This window comes from Antedon mediterranea, chromosome 2, assembly GCF_964355755.1.
Source record: "Antedon mediterranea chromosome 2, ecAntMedi1.1, whole genome shotgun sequence".
Lineage (NCBI taxonomy): Eukaryota > Metazoa > Echinodermata > Crinoidea > Comatulida > Antedonidae > Antedon > Antedon mediterranea.
In genome coordinates this window covers 9,590,541-9,607,861 of record NC_092671.1, presented here as the reverse complement: position 1 = coordinate 9,607,861, position 17,321 = coordinate 9,590,541, and the positions used below count along the sequence as shown (strand labels likewise).

Below are 17,321 nucleotides of genomic sequence, written 5' to 3'. Positions count from 1 at the left end.
TTGCGGTACACAACGTATATTTAGTTCTGACTGACTGACATCTCGATCGGATCAATATGCCTTGATTGTCCTCGGGAGTGAGAATGCAGAATGTCCGGCCAGTAACTGGAAATATATTATAAACTCAACAGAACTAAATATAAACAAACTTTATATCAACGAAATGTATTTAATTGTGGTGTGGCTTTGGCAAGTGAAAATAACAACATTTTGACATCAGCTGTTTATTACAGTTCAGTATTTTTTAATAACAAAATCATTAAAACGATATTTACAATACTAAAGCAACTAACTCATTGTTTAGATAGATTTACTTATACCTGAGACAACATTGTAACACAGCAGTGGCGTAACGCAGAGGCCTGATGCCCCTGGCTTAGGAACCCCAAGTGACCCTCCAACGCGGGAGGTCTTGAGTGTTTTTGGCCGTTTCGACATGCCAGTGTCTTCTCTCTGGACACTGCTCAGAGGCCCTCATAAGATCCGGGGCCCCTGGATTTAGCCAGTGAGCGCTCATAGCAGTTACGCCAATGCACAGACCACCGTCATTAATGATGAAACAAGTGCTGCTGTCGGTTAAATAACGTACGAGACAAACGTTATCCCCATAACCGCTGTCGAATTAAAGTTTGGTTTCGACTATAGTTGAAACCAAGCTTTAGGTACAACAACCGAAACTTGTTCATAATCGCCGCTGTCAGTAGGCCTAAACGCCTCTACGTCGAGTAAATAATGTACATTATACGTAACACGTCGAAAGAGTGGCTATCAATCCGAACCATACCATTTAGGGTATTTGCATATCAAGAAGAAAATTCCGGGTTTGAATCTCGGATGGGAGGATTGTTCTCATTCTCACAAAAATCTAATAAAACTAAATTTAGATTTTCATCATTTGTCTTTCCCAAACATCCATAAACTATAATTATGAATAATAATATGTTGTCAATTATGACACATGATTGAATTGTGTTTGACTGTCTATAGGTAGAATCGAACCGCTATAATAAAAAAGCACCATATTCTAACGACAGTATTCGAATAATTTCGAAAGCGAAATAATTGCACTAATATAGAACCATACCACCAGATACCTTTGAGTCATTAAACTACTACGTGGCATATGCTGCATTGCATGAGTCGTTTGTATACACTATCTACAATATCTTTTTATTTCGTCTATGGGTCTTGCGTGACAAGAAATATCTTTTTGCAAGATCATCTATTAATGGTATTGTTGTATTGTTTCATTGTTATATATTACCACTTTTTTCTTTATTTTTTACCATTGATAAAAATGTACATATGTTCCTATAACTATAACTACCACCGGGCAATTACTACTAGGAAAACTACTACACTAGGATAACTACCACCCGAACAACTACCCCCTAGGAAAACTACCCCCTAGAACAACTACCTCCTATGACAACTACCCACTAGGACAACTACCCAGTGACTAGAACAAACTACCCTAGGGCAATTTTCATAGGACAACTATTTTATATATTATTTTATAAAATTATGATGTACATGCGTTGTATAAGGTGTACAGAACAACCAAAACGAGCCTTAGTAGAAAAACACACCGTGTGTTATCCGTTTTGTAATCCAGTCTATGTACAAACGTACGGTATACTCAGCATAATATAGTACAATATAAAAATACTTTGTTTTAGGCCTAAATATTAAATGTATAATATATATTTTACTGTAAATTTGAACTAATATAACTTATTCCCTTTTATCGTCATATCTCTTTTCGTAGGGTATAACTCAGCATAATATAATACAGTATCAAAATATTTTGCTTTATATATAAATGTATTATGTATATTTTAATGTAACTACTATAAATTATTCCCTTTTATCATATCTATTTTCGTCTATTTCAGCATAACCGTCATTTAGTATTTCATTGACTGACGTTTCATACGCCTGATTGTTAAATTCTATGTGATTTTTCTTTGTTTCTTGATTGTCTACTGGTACATCAGCCATGCTAAAACCACTGTTTAGTGCACCGTCCGTGTAGTCATCATCAAGTACATCACTAACATCTTTAGACCTGTCGACAAAAAAAAAATTGTATTATTATTATTATTCGGTTTATCTCATAAATGGTAAATGCCTTTTATTTAAAAAAAATAATAATAATTTTGCCTAGACATGGATAAGTTGTGGGCAGGATGAAACCATGTAGGCCTACCTATGTTAATAGAATTTAACAGTTTAAAATACACTGAGAAGGAAAGCAGTCAATATCATAATGTCAAAATCTAATTTATTTTCGCTACCTTCTCAATATTTCTATCAACATATTGCATTTTTACAATGTAAATTGGTTTTTCCTAAGCTCTGTCTACAAACTAGCGTTTGACTTGACCAAATATGGTAGTGATATGTCCATATATGGGCACATCACATTTTTTGTCACACAAACCTTGATACTATAGTGTAGACAGAGCTTTATATAATACAGATTAATTGAACTATTTGACGCTTATGTTCCCACGCAAACAATAACACTTTTAATTCACAATGTAGGATTTTGAACCTTAGTTCAAGGTACTTAGTCTTTCTCCATCGAATTATGAAATCATATTTTGTTTATGATCCTTCTTTTAAAAAGGCAAATTTTCTTTCAGTTGGCGACCCGTATATGCATGAGCAACCTAATCTTTGTCTACACTATCAAACTATGTGACAATAAAATGTGATGTGGCCATATTATATGGACATGATGATGTCGTATCACTACCACATTTAAGCATATTACTACCATATTTAGGCACATCACACTTTTTTTTGTCAAACTAGTTTGATACATACAGAGCTTGCATTTGGCGCCGTGTTTCTGATAATGCGCACAATGACTTTTCCCTCGATAGAGGTGCGAATCGATTAATTTAATTAATTTATTTAAAAAATTTAAAAACATATTTATACAGGATAAAAACATATAAGGTATTGTATATGTAGTACCTGTTTTACATATGGTCCTGTTTATAAAAAATGAAAGGTTAACAACAATCTTTAAAACTTGCTAAAACAATAAAATAACAATACAAACATATATGTACATTTACGATAAAAGGATTAAAAATGCAAAAAGGAATAAAACAAATTTGTAATTGACCTAAGCACGGACTTAAAAAGAGGCAATAGTTTTTAAAAAAATGAAAATTTCTAAAATGAATCCCCAAATACAATCATCGATCGATAGGTGCGTATCGGAAAGGAATTATTAAAAATAATCCCAAAACAATTGAATTATAATAAATATAATCATAAACTATATAACGCCAAGATAATATTAATATCCTATGAACTCTAAAACCGTTAAATCAATGAACTCGACTTGGGTGTGTTGTTTACACCGGTTTTATAGTCGTGTGAATCGTGCTAAACACGTCACCCGTCAGTTATTAAATATTTTCCTTTGATTACCGGTGTTGAAGAATAGCATTTGCTGCCCATGTAACCGAATCAACAAATTCTTTGTCATTGTATTCATTAATCCGATATGTATTGTTGCTAGTTTCCGGTAAAGTTATAAAATTATGAAACAAATAAAACTACTAACGTATTAATTTCACGTGGGTTGCGATGTGCGCATTGGACCAGCTAGGTTCCTCCCAAATAAAACTACTAACGTATTAACGTCGTGTGGGTTGCGATGTGCGCATTGGGCCGGCTAGGTTCCTCCCAAATAAAACTACTAACGTATTAACGTGTTGTGGGTCGTGATGTGCGCATTCGGTCGGCTAGGTTCCTACCAAATAAAACTACTAACGTTTTAACGTCGTGTGGCTTGTGATGTGCGCATTGGGCCGGCTAGGTTTCCCCTAAATAAAACTACTAACGTATTAACGTCGTGTGGCTTGTGATGTGCGCATTGGGCCGGCTAGGTCCCAACCAAATAAAACTACAAACGTATTAACTTCGTGTGGGTTGTGATGCACGCATTGGGCCTGCAAGGTTCCTCCCAAATAAAACTACTAACGTATTATAATAACGTCATGTGGGTTGTGTACAGTATGCGCGCATTGGGCCGGCTAGGTTCCCTTATGAATCGAACCTCACAACCAACTGCATTTTATTTTTTATATTATATCCTAAAAGCATATATATATTTTATTTGTTCATTAATATGACGGCAATATCAGTGTCATACTGAATCAAACACACTTAAAAACAACTTAGGCCTATATAAGTTTTAGAAAAATCTAAATATAAACTGAAACATTTTTAATTTACTTATTAAATTAATGTTAAACCATGAATCTAGAGTGAACGGAAAATAATGCAACGAGAATTGTATTTTTTTCAGTATATTGGGAATAATAATGTATAATCATCCAGTGGCGTAACGCAAAAAAGGCTCGAAGACCCTGGTTTGGGAAACTTAAGTTGCCCTCTAACCGTTGAAGCCCTCGGGCGTTTTTTGACTTTTTGGCATATATATTTTAATGCCTGTTTTTTTTCCTATTAACACTGCCCCCCCCCCCCCCATAAGCTCCGGGGCCCCTGGGGTTAGCCAGTGAGCGCTAATCATATCTCAAATTAATCGATACTTTGATATTTTTTTCCCTGTAATAATAATAACGTTACAAAAATAAAAACTGTACTGTTAAGTACAAGAAGACGCGATCTCATCTCAGGATGCCATTCCACCTGAAGGGAATCTTTGATTTATATAAGTCATTATTTGCTATCGTTAAGACTAATACATTTTAACTTATTATTATTATTATTATTATTTTTATTTGAATGATTTGGATTTTTTAGAATAATGTAGCTTGGTGGTTATGATGCTTGGCTACCAATCTAAGGGTCCTGGGTTCAAGTCCTGTCATATGTCAGGGTTTTTTTCTCATGACAATTAATAACTCCACTCTTTGTTTATGTAGAGCACCTTGTGTATATGTTTGTCTTGTGAATGGGATTGCCACCTTTGAGAAGGATAGTGAATGAATTCACTTGTGGTTATCCTTGGCAATTTGCCTAAAATGAGAATAAAAAAAAAATAATAAATAAAAAAAAAATATTTACCCCCAGGACACTTATCCATATGATAATACCATAGGACAATGTACATTTTGTATTAATCATTGATGTGTATAATGAATAAAAATTATTATTAGTTACCTGTACCTATTTTTTCTGGTAACAAATATCGCAATAAACACCGTTCCTGCTGACAACCCAAAAATTAGAAACATTAACCAAATCCAATTTTCTTCAAACCATCCCTAAAAAAGATTACAAATAAAAGAAATTAAAGGGTAGGCCTATTATCTAATAATTTGACATCCTGTAGTGGAATGCTTTGTAAAATTTAGTCAGCACCGTCACGGCTCAATGGCTTCACTTTGTAATGTTGCCCAAGTTTGGCAACTTTATCCTAAAGAAGGTGGCGCACTTCAGTTTCACTTCTTTGGAAATACTCAAAAAAAAAAAAAAAATTAACAACGACAATTGTAGCTATGGTAGTGTAGTTAATAGTCAGTATTTTAGTGTGCGTTCCATACCTTATCTTCTGTATATTCATCCTTTGGCACCGCTTCTCCTGTGAATAGATTTGCTCCCAAACTTTCTTCAATGACTTCCGGTGGTGTTTCTGCCACCTTTGACTCGATTTCGTCACTAGATTGAGCAGTGTTGTTAACAATTATTATGAATTGCACTTTACTGACAGGTTCTCTAAAGATGAGAAAGACAATACAATAGCAGTAGTGTAGAAAAAGTGTAATGGTTGTAGTAGACCTAATCATAATCCGTTATTCACATTTTCTTCGCCGCGTGAGTGAAGAATCTGTGTTCACTCCACTCCAATTAATTCAATTAAAAGATTTATTCTTCTGGCTGTTGTATATAAATTCTGTTATCATTAACATACTAAATGATGATCGAACTGCGTCTTAGGCCTACAATCAAACATTCTTTGTCACCTTCGATATTTTATGAATTACAGATCCCATCATCTCTTTATCATTATTGGCAAGCTTCGCAGTGTTTCAGCAATCATCACAATTTTACACATACGGTAACTTACCCAGTTTCAACAGAAACATATTCTTCTACAGAGAGTATTTCAACGTTAATTTCGTCATTTGTCTGTGACGAGTAGCTGTATATTTCTGAGATATCGTCTGCCAACTCATTTTGATTTGATACGCTTCCCGCCAAGAAAAATGTATATGACGAAGTAGAGATTTCTAAAACAGAAAAACAAACAAAATAATGAACGGCTTGATAGAGATTTGGGTAGAAGCAAAACAAAATTATTTCTTAAACTAAAAGTAATGATACAATATTATGAAATGCAATCATGACGAGAAACATACGAGGTTAGTGGAAAAGAGATAGATAACCACAAGCAAATATTTTCCTTTTAAATGTACCGGCAGCAATCCAGCAAACAAGTCTCTTTTTTGGCATGAGAAAGGATTTGAACCCGGGATTCGGTAGCCGAGGCGAGCATCCTACCCACAAACCTCAACTCCACTCTCCAGTCTTTTTTTTCTATTTTCCTCCCAAAATTAAGCCTTTCTTTTTAAAAGAGCGCGCATTAAATATAAGGGGCGTGACGTGGCTCTTATTAACATCAATCAACTAATGAGAATACTCGATTTCAACAATTGTGTTGATGAAAAGTTCAACAGCCAGTTTTAATACACGGTCTAAACGAGTAGGATTATAATAAGCTATTTTTTATGTGGGGTATAAAACAAATATTGACATGCGTTTATATCCCGATATGGTTCAAATTATAGCCCTCGGTAATCTGCAGGATATTATAATATTCCTCAATTTGAAGTATCGCTTTGGGCTATAATTAGAACCATGCCCCTCAACCTGGTCAATATTTGTATAATACCCTCTTACCTATTTCACAACGATCACCGGTAAATTCCTGAGCACAGGAGCAGGTATAACTTCCACCGTCCGTTTCTTTGCATTCTCCCTGGTTGAAGCATGGTGATGAACTGCATGGATTGAAAATCACGTCACAATCCGTACCTACAAACCCGTTTCCACATTCACATCTATATTGAAATAATATTGGAAAGTTTGATAGTACATTTGATCGTTGGTTTCTTAACTCGGGAAAACATGCCCATAGTAAGAATTGTGTATATGTAGTTAGTGTTAGTAAGGGACACATTGTGGAATCTGTAGGCAGGAGGGTAAAATGTTCTTGAAGTGCTTTTTTCAAACTTGAGACCAGCAGCAGCAAAAGTGATGATAAATGTGCTTATTACGATTTATGCCCTCTCCCATTCTTCTCCACCACTGTAAAGGTCTTGACAAGGGACTTGAGAATACAAATATCGTAGTGGCATGTAATTGAAAGCTTGGGTAATAATTGATGCTGTACCTGTATTGTTTGTTTTCAGTTACACATGTTCCACCGTTTTTACACGGTTCAAGTATACACTGATCATCGACTGTCTTACAGTTTTCTCCAGAGTAGCCAGGGTTACAGACACAGATGAATGCGCCAAATGTATTATTACAAACAGCGTTATTAGGACAAGGGTTGTCAACTGCACATTCATCCACGTCCTGGTCACACATGGTTCCCAAAAAGGTGATTGGGCAGACGCAGTAAAAGCTATCAATGTCATCTTCGCATGTTCCATTGTTTAAACACGGATTTGATGAGCATTCATCAACGTTGACGTCACAGAATTCTCCTACAAATCCGGACAGACATTGGCAGATGAAGCCATCTACCTCGTCAACGCACTGTCCATTATTACAGTCAATACCGTCACAGTCATTGATGTTTTCTTCACAGTTTGATCCAGTAAAGCCAGCGCTGCAATTGCAAAAATATTCCCCGACCAAATCAGTACAGTTGCCATAAATACAAGGTGAGGAAGCACATTCGTTGATTTCTATGCCGCAGTTGACTCCTTCAAAGCCAACATCACAGGTACATACGTACTCGTCTACGTCGTCGATACAGTCACCGTAGACACAAGGTGAAGATGCGCATTCATTGATATTCAGTTCACAGTTGATGCCATTAAAACCAGAGTCACAGTTACATTCGTAACCATTTACGTAATCAGTACAATTCCCATGGATACAAGGTGACGAAGCACATTCATCGATGTCCATGTCACAACTTAAGCCATAAAATCCAGCTAGGCAGTCACACACGTAGCCATTTATTTTATCCGTACAGTTTCCATGTATACACGGTGACGAAACACATTCGTCAACATTTTCGTCACAATAGGGCCCTTGAAACCCATCTGCGCATGTACAGTTGTAACCGTTCACGGCGTCGATGCATGTTGCGTTATTCTTACACGGATTACTATCACATTCATCAACGTTTACTTCGCATAATCTTCCATCAAATCCTGGTACGCAATCACAGGTGAAGTCAGCAACCAGATCACGACAAATTCCATCATTTTGACATTTTACATCGACACAGTCGTCTGCGTTTATGCCACAATCACGCCCAATAAAGCCATTAACGCACTCACAAGAGTACAAATCTATGCTCTCCGTACATGTTCCATTATTTCTACAGGGTATTGAAGAACATTCATCGATATCTTCTTCACAATAATCTCCTAAAAAATAGGAAACAATCTTGAAATCATAAATCACAGTTCACCTATACATGAATGTCAATGTTATATATAGAACGCCGCAGTATGAAGCGCCTTACATTATGATGATATAATATTTAAAATGATCTTACCTTCAAATCCAGGTAAGCAGATACAAATGAATCCGTCTAGCTCTCCTTGACAAGTGGAATTGTTCGTGCAGTTGTTATACCTACACATGTCTGGCATGTAAGTTGTACAGTTGCTACCGTACCAATCATCCGGGCAATAACATTCATATCCGTTTATCTAAAATGCAAAAATCATTATTTTTATTTTTAGTAGGCTTATTTCATTATTGATCATACAGTTTCTCATCACCATCCTTTTCAGACTTAGTTGCTATATCTACACAAATGAGAAAATCAGTATAATCACCATGTCTATGCATGTCCCATTGTTTTCACATGGTACGACTTCACAGTCATCGATGTCTACTTCACATAGTCCGCCCTCAAAACCTTCAGGACAAACGCACAGGAACCCGCCGAATTCTTCGACACATGAGGCACCATTTTGACAGGGATTTTCTATGCACTCCTCTTCGTCACGTTCACATAGAAGTCCTTGGTAGCCTACAGCGCATTCACAAAGGTATTCACCGAAACCGTCAACACATGTTGAGTTGTTGGTACAAAGTGACTGCAGACAGTCGTCTGGATTTATGTCGCAGACGGTACCTTCCCATCCGCGCGCACACTGACAAGAAAATGAGTTTACCTTATCTACACACGTACCATTGTTTAAACAAGGAAAGGAGTTACATTCGTTGATGTCTTTTTCACATAAAATACCCGTAAAACCAGGCTCGCATGTGCACGTGAAGTAATCGATACCGTCTGTACAATTGGCGCCATTTCTACACGGGTTACTAAAACATTCGTTTAGTTCAAATTCACATAAGTCACCGTCGTATCCAGCCTCACATTCGCAGTAGTAGCCACCTATGCCATCAATACATGTTGAATTTCCACGACATTCTGAATACATACATTCGTCAATATCTGTCTCACAGTAATTGCCTTCATAACCTTCAGTACAGTTGCAAAGGAAATCAGCAATCATGTCGATGCATTCTGCTCCGTTCATACAAGGAGAACTATCACATTCGTCTATTTCTTCTTGGCATGTCGTACCGAAGTAGCCATGTGCGCACGAACAGATAAATCCATCGATGATGTCATTGCAGGTCGCACCATTTTGGCATGGCATACTTTCGCATTCGTCATCTTCCCATTCACAGAGATCACCAATATAGCCTGACGGACAGTGGCAGACTATTGAAGAATTAGATTCTTCACAAGTACCGCTATTTTTGCACGGCGATCCTGAACAATCAGTTATTTCTAATTCACACAATTCTCCAAAGAAACTAAAAGCACACAAGCATAGAAAACTGTCGATGTCATCATAGCACGTGGCATTGTTCTGGCATGGGAGATTTTTACAATCATCTATATTAGTTTGGCAGAAGTCTTCTTCATATCCATCTGCACATGTGCAGTTAAAGCCATTAATCATGTCAGTACAGACTGCTTCATTTTGGCATGGGCTGCTTTCACATTCGTCGATATCAGTTTCACAATGTACACCTCCGTATCCAGAAACACATGTACACAAGTATCCATTTACATTATCAGTACACGAGGCAGAATTCAAGCACGGGGACGAAAAACATTCATCAATGTCCACCTTACATCGGTCACCCTCATAGCCAGCCATACAGTCACATTCGTAGCCGTTTACCTTATCATTGCACGTACCTCCAAATTCGCACGGAGAGCTGTTACATTCGTCAATGTCTAGCGAGCATATCGTACCGTCGAAACCAGGTGCACATGTGCATGTATACCCGTTCACAACGTCATTGCATGTTGCCCCGTTTTCGCATGGTGAACTTGCGCATTCGTCAATGTTAGTCTTGCAATTTGATCCAGAGTAGCCTGCGTTGCATATCTTTGCACCGGTTGTTTGGTCGCATGTGTAGTGGCCATCGGCGTCTGAATCTTGAGAAATGCAGAACGTTCCACAATCACTGCTATAAAAGTTTGCATTGCATGTAACTGTAACCGACACCAGAGTCCTGTTGAGAATTAAAGATGTAACAATCAAATCAACATTTTAAAAACTAACATAATGATATATCTTATTGAAATTGGGGGGTTATTCATTAGCCTGCAGTGTCGATAAACGATATTGAAGACCATAATCTGTCACTATCTGATTAGTTTGGCTTGTGTGTACATTTAGTGTTTCGTTGATTGTTCCCATAAGACGACATTATCTCCCAAATAATATTCAGTAAAATAAAATACTCTCTCTTCTTAACTATATCTGTAAATATTCATTATCCCTTAAATGGGTTTAGTTTTATTATGAGTTATATGTCCCGTGGAGTAGTTTGTGGACACGATTCTACTTGTCTGGCAGTGTCTGCGTGCCAGAGATATATTGATCTCTCATTCCACTTGGTTCCAGGAGCAACGAATAAGAAATTTTAAAGTTCTACGACATATATTTTTCTCACTTCTTGGCTCTTTTTCCTATAGAAAATAATATTGCCTCAAAGATGGAAACAGAGAAAGAGCAACCTGTAAGAAAGTAATTTGCAAATAAACGTGTTATATCTTACGTCGTCTGGTCTTGGCTCCTTTGACCAGTAAGAGTATATTGTTGGGCTATACCATTTGCTGTCTGGATAACATCCTGACGATACTTATCCACTAGATCATCTGCGTTGTTGTCACTATCATAGACGTCGATTTTTATTTGGAATTCTCCCTAAAATAGAAAGAGTAACACAACCATTATTTTACGAAAAGGTAATACTAATTTTCTTTTCTAAAAATCTGGTTTTAGTCTCAAAATGATCTTCTGTTTTACTTCATTTGGTGCGTGTCACCAAGAAGTCAATGTAGGGCCTACTACCATGGACCTATAAATAGAGGTCCATGGTACTACTTTATTGCTATTCTTCAATAAAATGTTTGTTTCCATGAATTGTTCAATTTCTGTTTGTTCTGTTTGATTTTAGTATTTATGCAGGCCTTATTCAGCCCGAAAGATCTTCTAAAAAGATGTGTTATTTATAGCCGCCTCATCGTGTTAAAAACTAAAGAACAATACCAGAGTTCGGCTGGTTTAGGAATCAGTAATCAAATCTTCTTTGAGTAATACTTTAATTTTTATTTCCGCTCAATGAAAAAATATTATTATTATTAAAAGTTACCAAAAATATTGCCAGATTTGTGTTTAATGATTGATGTCTTTCATTCATTATTAATTAAGTTAATGTATTTATCTGGGTCTACTAAGACACCGTGAAGCCCGAGTCATAAGTCAGAAGTCTTACCTGGTAGATGTCTATTGTATCACTTATTGGATTGGCTACTCCAGCCATATCTGAACCAAACGTTATGGATCCACTATCTCCCATATCTCCAGTTTCTCCGGACCAGTAATCACACGTTCCTATATCATCGTTTCCACCAAAGCTGTAAAATTCATATCCGTTAGCACCCTTATTCACCTTTTGAGTGAAAAGTTTCTAACTGAGGTCAGGTTATAGCATTCTTATCTTATACTGACTTCTTTTGCTAAAAGGTGATACACGGACTGTTCCTGCTCTATAGACAGTCTATACAGTAAAGAGATCCTCTGTAGAGCCGGAACATTCTGTGTATCTGCTAAATCTGTTTCTTTACCTGCTTGTCTTTCCCATACATATTTTGAATAAAATGTCACAATTTCCACCAAAAGTATCACAGTTGTTGTCGTTGTAATCTTTCTGGTTACCTTTGTATTCAATGAACTGAACAGAAATGGTTCCGTCACACCAAGCCAAAGATATCAGCTGAAGAAATACAAACATCTTTTAATGTTAACTTGACTTTCATTCCGAACAAATTATAATCATTATCTAATCATTAGACTTACTAACTAACTAATAATACAGACAAAGCAAAGCAAGGCAAAACCGTTGATTGTTTTTAACACAAGTGCATCTAAATATTGAATACATTAAGTTAACTTTATTCCGAACGAATTATTATCATTACCTAATCATTATTATCTAAAAATACCTAAATTTCTAATTTTATTTAAAATACTGTAAAGTTTGATTTTCGCCTCTACAGCATTAAGCAACAATCTATGTGTAGGTGCAAAATCGGTGACTGCTTTCAACACAAGTGTTAAGCAACAATCAATATGGATTTAGAAACAAACACTCAACTTCTCATGCTATGATCGACTTGGTCCATAAAATATTAAATGCATTTGAAAAAAAGGAATATGCACTTACTACCTTTATGGATTTGTCAAAAGCGTTTGACATTATCGATCACAGTATTCTGTTGAGCAAATTGGCGCATTATGGTATAAGAGGCATCGTTTTAATGTGGTTTAGAAACTATTTAAGTGGCCGCAAACAATATGTTTATGCCAACGGTAGATCATCATGTTTAAAAGACACCAATATAGGGGTGCCACAGGGTTCTGTTTTAGGACCACTTTTGTTTTTAATTTACATCAATGATATAAGTCGAGCAAGTAGTAAAATAGATATAATTAGTTTTGCTGACGACACAACTTGTATAACAAGGGGAGATGACCCTACAATGTTAAACCATACTATGAATATTGAACTAGAAAAAATAAACGTATGGCTTAAAGCAAATAAGCTGTTACTGAATGTCAGCAAAACTAATTACGTTGTTTTTAGAACTAGCCAAAAGAACTTTGACAAAAACCAGTTTAAAATAAAAATGAATAATGTGTTATTACATAGAAAAGAAAATGTGACATTTCTAGGTGTAATGTTAAACGAAAATCTTAACTGGAAACATCACATACAGCTTATTAGGAAAAAAAAGTCTAGGGCAATTGGTATACTTTTAAAAGTAAGAGAATTCTTTCCTCATAAAGTCCGTATTAGTCTTTATAACACCTTAGTATTACCTCACCTTCAGTATGGTAACTTAATATGGGGAAATACATACAAGAGCACGTTAGAAGTAATACTAAAACTCCAAAAGAGAGCTGTAAAATGCATTACCTTCTCTAAATCCAGACAAGCCTCAGAGCCACTGTTTAAGAAACTAAAAATATTAAACGTTTATGATATTTACAAAGTAAACGTCATAGGATTTATGGCAAACGTAAAATTCAATGAATTACCACATCACATTTTAAATATTTTTAATTACTGTGACAGTATTAGGCCTACTCATAACCTCAGAACAGAAACTGAATTCGAAATTCCCTTCACAAGACTAACTTGCAGTCAACAGTTTATACACATATATGGACCAAAATTGTGGAAAGAATTCACTTGTAATGGTGGTAATAAACCGGTTATCTTAAAGAAACAAAATAAATGTATAAAAAAACAGGTTAAAAAATACTTTTTATCACTATATGCTGATTAACAACACCTTTGTTTATTTAAGTTCTATATACTTGTTCTTATGTAAAAGGGTCCTACAAAAAAACGAAGCTAAAGCTTTTTTATGCAGGATCCCTGTTCTCAGTTGTACTGTAATTATGATGTACTGTAATTGATGACTAAATAAATGTGGAATAAATGAAAAAAATGAAATTTTAATATTGAATAAATTTTACTTGAGGTATTTGACAAAAAGTAAAAAAGATTACTTTTCTTGACTGTTCTTAAAACAAATACTTCAAATTAGTGATAATGAGAATTAATAATCATTGTAAAGCTATTTGAATGTTTACAGAACGTGATCAGAACATTGACATACAGTATACTATGTCTATATAGTTTGTTTGACATTGTTCGAGAAACAATAATCAACAATGTCAATACTGTAGTACGTATGAAGGATAAATGACTATGGGCCTACCTTTCAAAACAGGGACTTATTTTTCAAATACTGCTGTACATTTCCTAAATTATGTAGTTACTTACGTAAAGTTGTACACTTATTGAAAATAAATGTTACTTAGACATAAACACAGTTCTGTAATGGTAAACGATATTTTGTTGTTATCGATATTTAATTGATTATCGATTTTAAATGAAATACCGATGGGTTCAAAACTCATTGTTGAAAAGTATATCTTAGGTTGACCCAAATTATATTTCAAATGAATGCTGTGATATTCATCGAGTATAAACCTACCGTAAAAGCACATTTGTTTTTCTATAATTTTGGAATTCGTATCAAAGTTATTCAATTTTAGGGAATGGCTAGATCAACGGCAGTCGTTTAATCACTTACGGTAATCGTTACACCACAAACTAACTAACCAAACTAGAACACCGGAATTGTCATTGTCCCTATCTAAGATAATAAAGATTATGATAAGTAACTTGCGATTAAATTATATATTAAATATATAAAAATAGATTTTCAGTGGTAATTTTAGGTTATACATTCTTCTTTTTATCAATACCTTATCGTTGATAGAATAGAAATAACCAGTTTGAAGGTAATTCAGGCCCGGGTTGTCCGGGGGGTAATTGTCCAGGGTTTTTTGTTTTATGATAAATGCCAAGTTTATGGACTTTGAGAATATTGTAAGAAACATTAGCCGAGAAATGACTTTTACATTTGGTTTTAAAACTGGTTTTGTTACTTCTATGTGAGAACTACAGTAATCTGTAGAAATTGATCGCTAAATTAATGTTGGACATAAAGGGTTTTTTATTTTTTTTTTGTAATACTAAATTTACAATCTATTCAATCATAATTATGTCAATTTAGGTATCAAAAGGTTTTCACATCTGTGTTGGATCTTGGTCCATGGTTTCATCCTGGGAAATATTGACTAATGTTCATACGTTTCGGTATCAAGTTTTAGTTTTTTATCGTTATGTTTGGAAAAAAGTTATTTAAAGTTTTAATTGCAAAACTAAATACAGTAGGACTGAGAGAATAATTGAAACTAAATTAATGAATCAATAAGAGTACACATTTCTATTTAATTTCCGACCTGATTCGTTTGAATATCAAACCTTTCAAGCCGATGTTCGTTCTATATCTATAGATGATAATAGATTTGGATATGGTTATACAACCAGGACAAAAGAAACTGCAGATTTCCGCAGTTTATTGTCTCTACAAGTATCTGGTGGTTTTTCCAGTTACTTCTTTCATTGTTGTTTTTTTTTTGTCTTATGTAGGATCGACCCACTTTTATTTCTTCATCAATAAAATGTTCGTTTACAATGAGTACATTGAGCACATGAGTAATGTAATGATACAATACAATATAATTGACATTAACTAACTTTCAGTACAACTGATATCTCACTCCTACCATTGCATTTTATATATAATAGTACTGTATAAGGAAAGAAAAAAAAATTCCTCTATGTTATACACTCTTTACACGTTTTTCAATCCTTAACAATGTACGTATAATTTACCACAGAATTCTTAATTTTATAACTCTTTTTATCTCTTTCAGGCAATCAAAAAAAAAAAAAAAAAAAAAAAAAAAGGTTATATTTTACTTTACCTAAATATCAATTTTATAAACGTTAATTTTATACCTTGCTAAATTGTTACGGTCCATATCTGACCACATTTGTTTTGCCTTTTCTTTATTTATTAAAAACTCACAATTGATTATATCTTCTAACTCCGCAGTGAACAGTAACCATGGACATTTTTTAACAAGTCCTAGTCTGTGTTTGACTTTATTTTTATAAACACAGAAAGTTAAAATGGAAAATATTTCATTAATTTTGACATCATATTTTCCAAGTAAAATTTTCTCCCATGTAACTTCCTGAGTAAATGCAAAACATGTTTTCAGCATAGCGCAACATTTTACCCAGCAATGTTTTACTTCTTTGCATGTAAATAACATATGATTTTCATTTTCAACCTCCTCATTACAATATCGGGTGGTTTTTCCAGTTACTTCTTTCATTGTTGTTAATTGTAAAGTTGAGACCTAGGAATAGATTAGCTCTCAATATTTCTTCACCGTTGTTTTTCATTTGTTAAGATTGGTGGAGTAAAGAAAATGAAATGAAATGAAATGAACAAAAAACGTCTTCGAAAATAGATTAGACAATGCCATACAATTATAATCCTTTTAAAAAAATGATACCTCTTTGCTGAGGCAATATTTTAAAATTAAACAACATATTAAGCTGACTAGCGTGAGTACTTTGTATTTATGCGTGCTATTTGATTTGTTAAACATATAATTTTCATCATCAACGACGATAACAGCTTTTATTTAACTTTTGAAAAAAAAGTTACTTACGTGTGAAAATAATATTGCGCATGCGATGTATCTAAGATGATCCATCTCAAAGCTCTTTTTCCAGAAATATTATTTCAAACAGAAAAGTAATCAAGATCAGCCAATGTCAGTCAGTAAAAAATGTCCTGTAATTAGTAATTCAATTTTCGTCTGGCCTCTTCTACTAAAAATGTTGAGTTCTTCTTGTAATGCAGTTGCTAATTACTTCAACTCTTATATATCGCCCATCAATTTACCAGATTTGTCTAGTTTATATATGTTTAATGATGGCCCAGAGATTATTTATATCGCTTAAGCTTTCAAATAAGATAAACCAAAATACCGAAATGAATCATAGGGGTGTGACAGTCAAAAGTGGCCGTGGTGTGATCTGCTGATTTGTGCGTGTTGGCACACCATAATTACAAAACACACAGTTGCGCACCTTCGTATAAA

At 34.7% G+C, this 17,321-nt stretch overlaps 1 long non-coding RNA gene across 1 annotated transcript; it reads right to left on the bottom strand.

The window, feature by feature from the left end:
• Window positions 1-5,196: 5,196 nt before the first annotated feature.
• LOC140040330 (uncharacterized) lies at window positions 5,197-6,182 on the bottom strand. Its single transcript, XR_011842708.1, has 3 exons — window positions 6,059-6,182; window positions 5,535-5,706; window positions 5,197-5,255 (listed from the first exon to the last, which is right to left on the bottom strand). It is a non-coding gene; the product is annotated as an uncharacterized lncRNA (long non-coding RNA).
• Window positions 6,183-17,321: the final 11,139 nt, after the last annotated feature.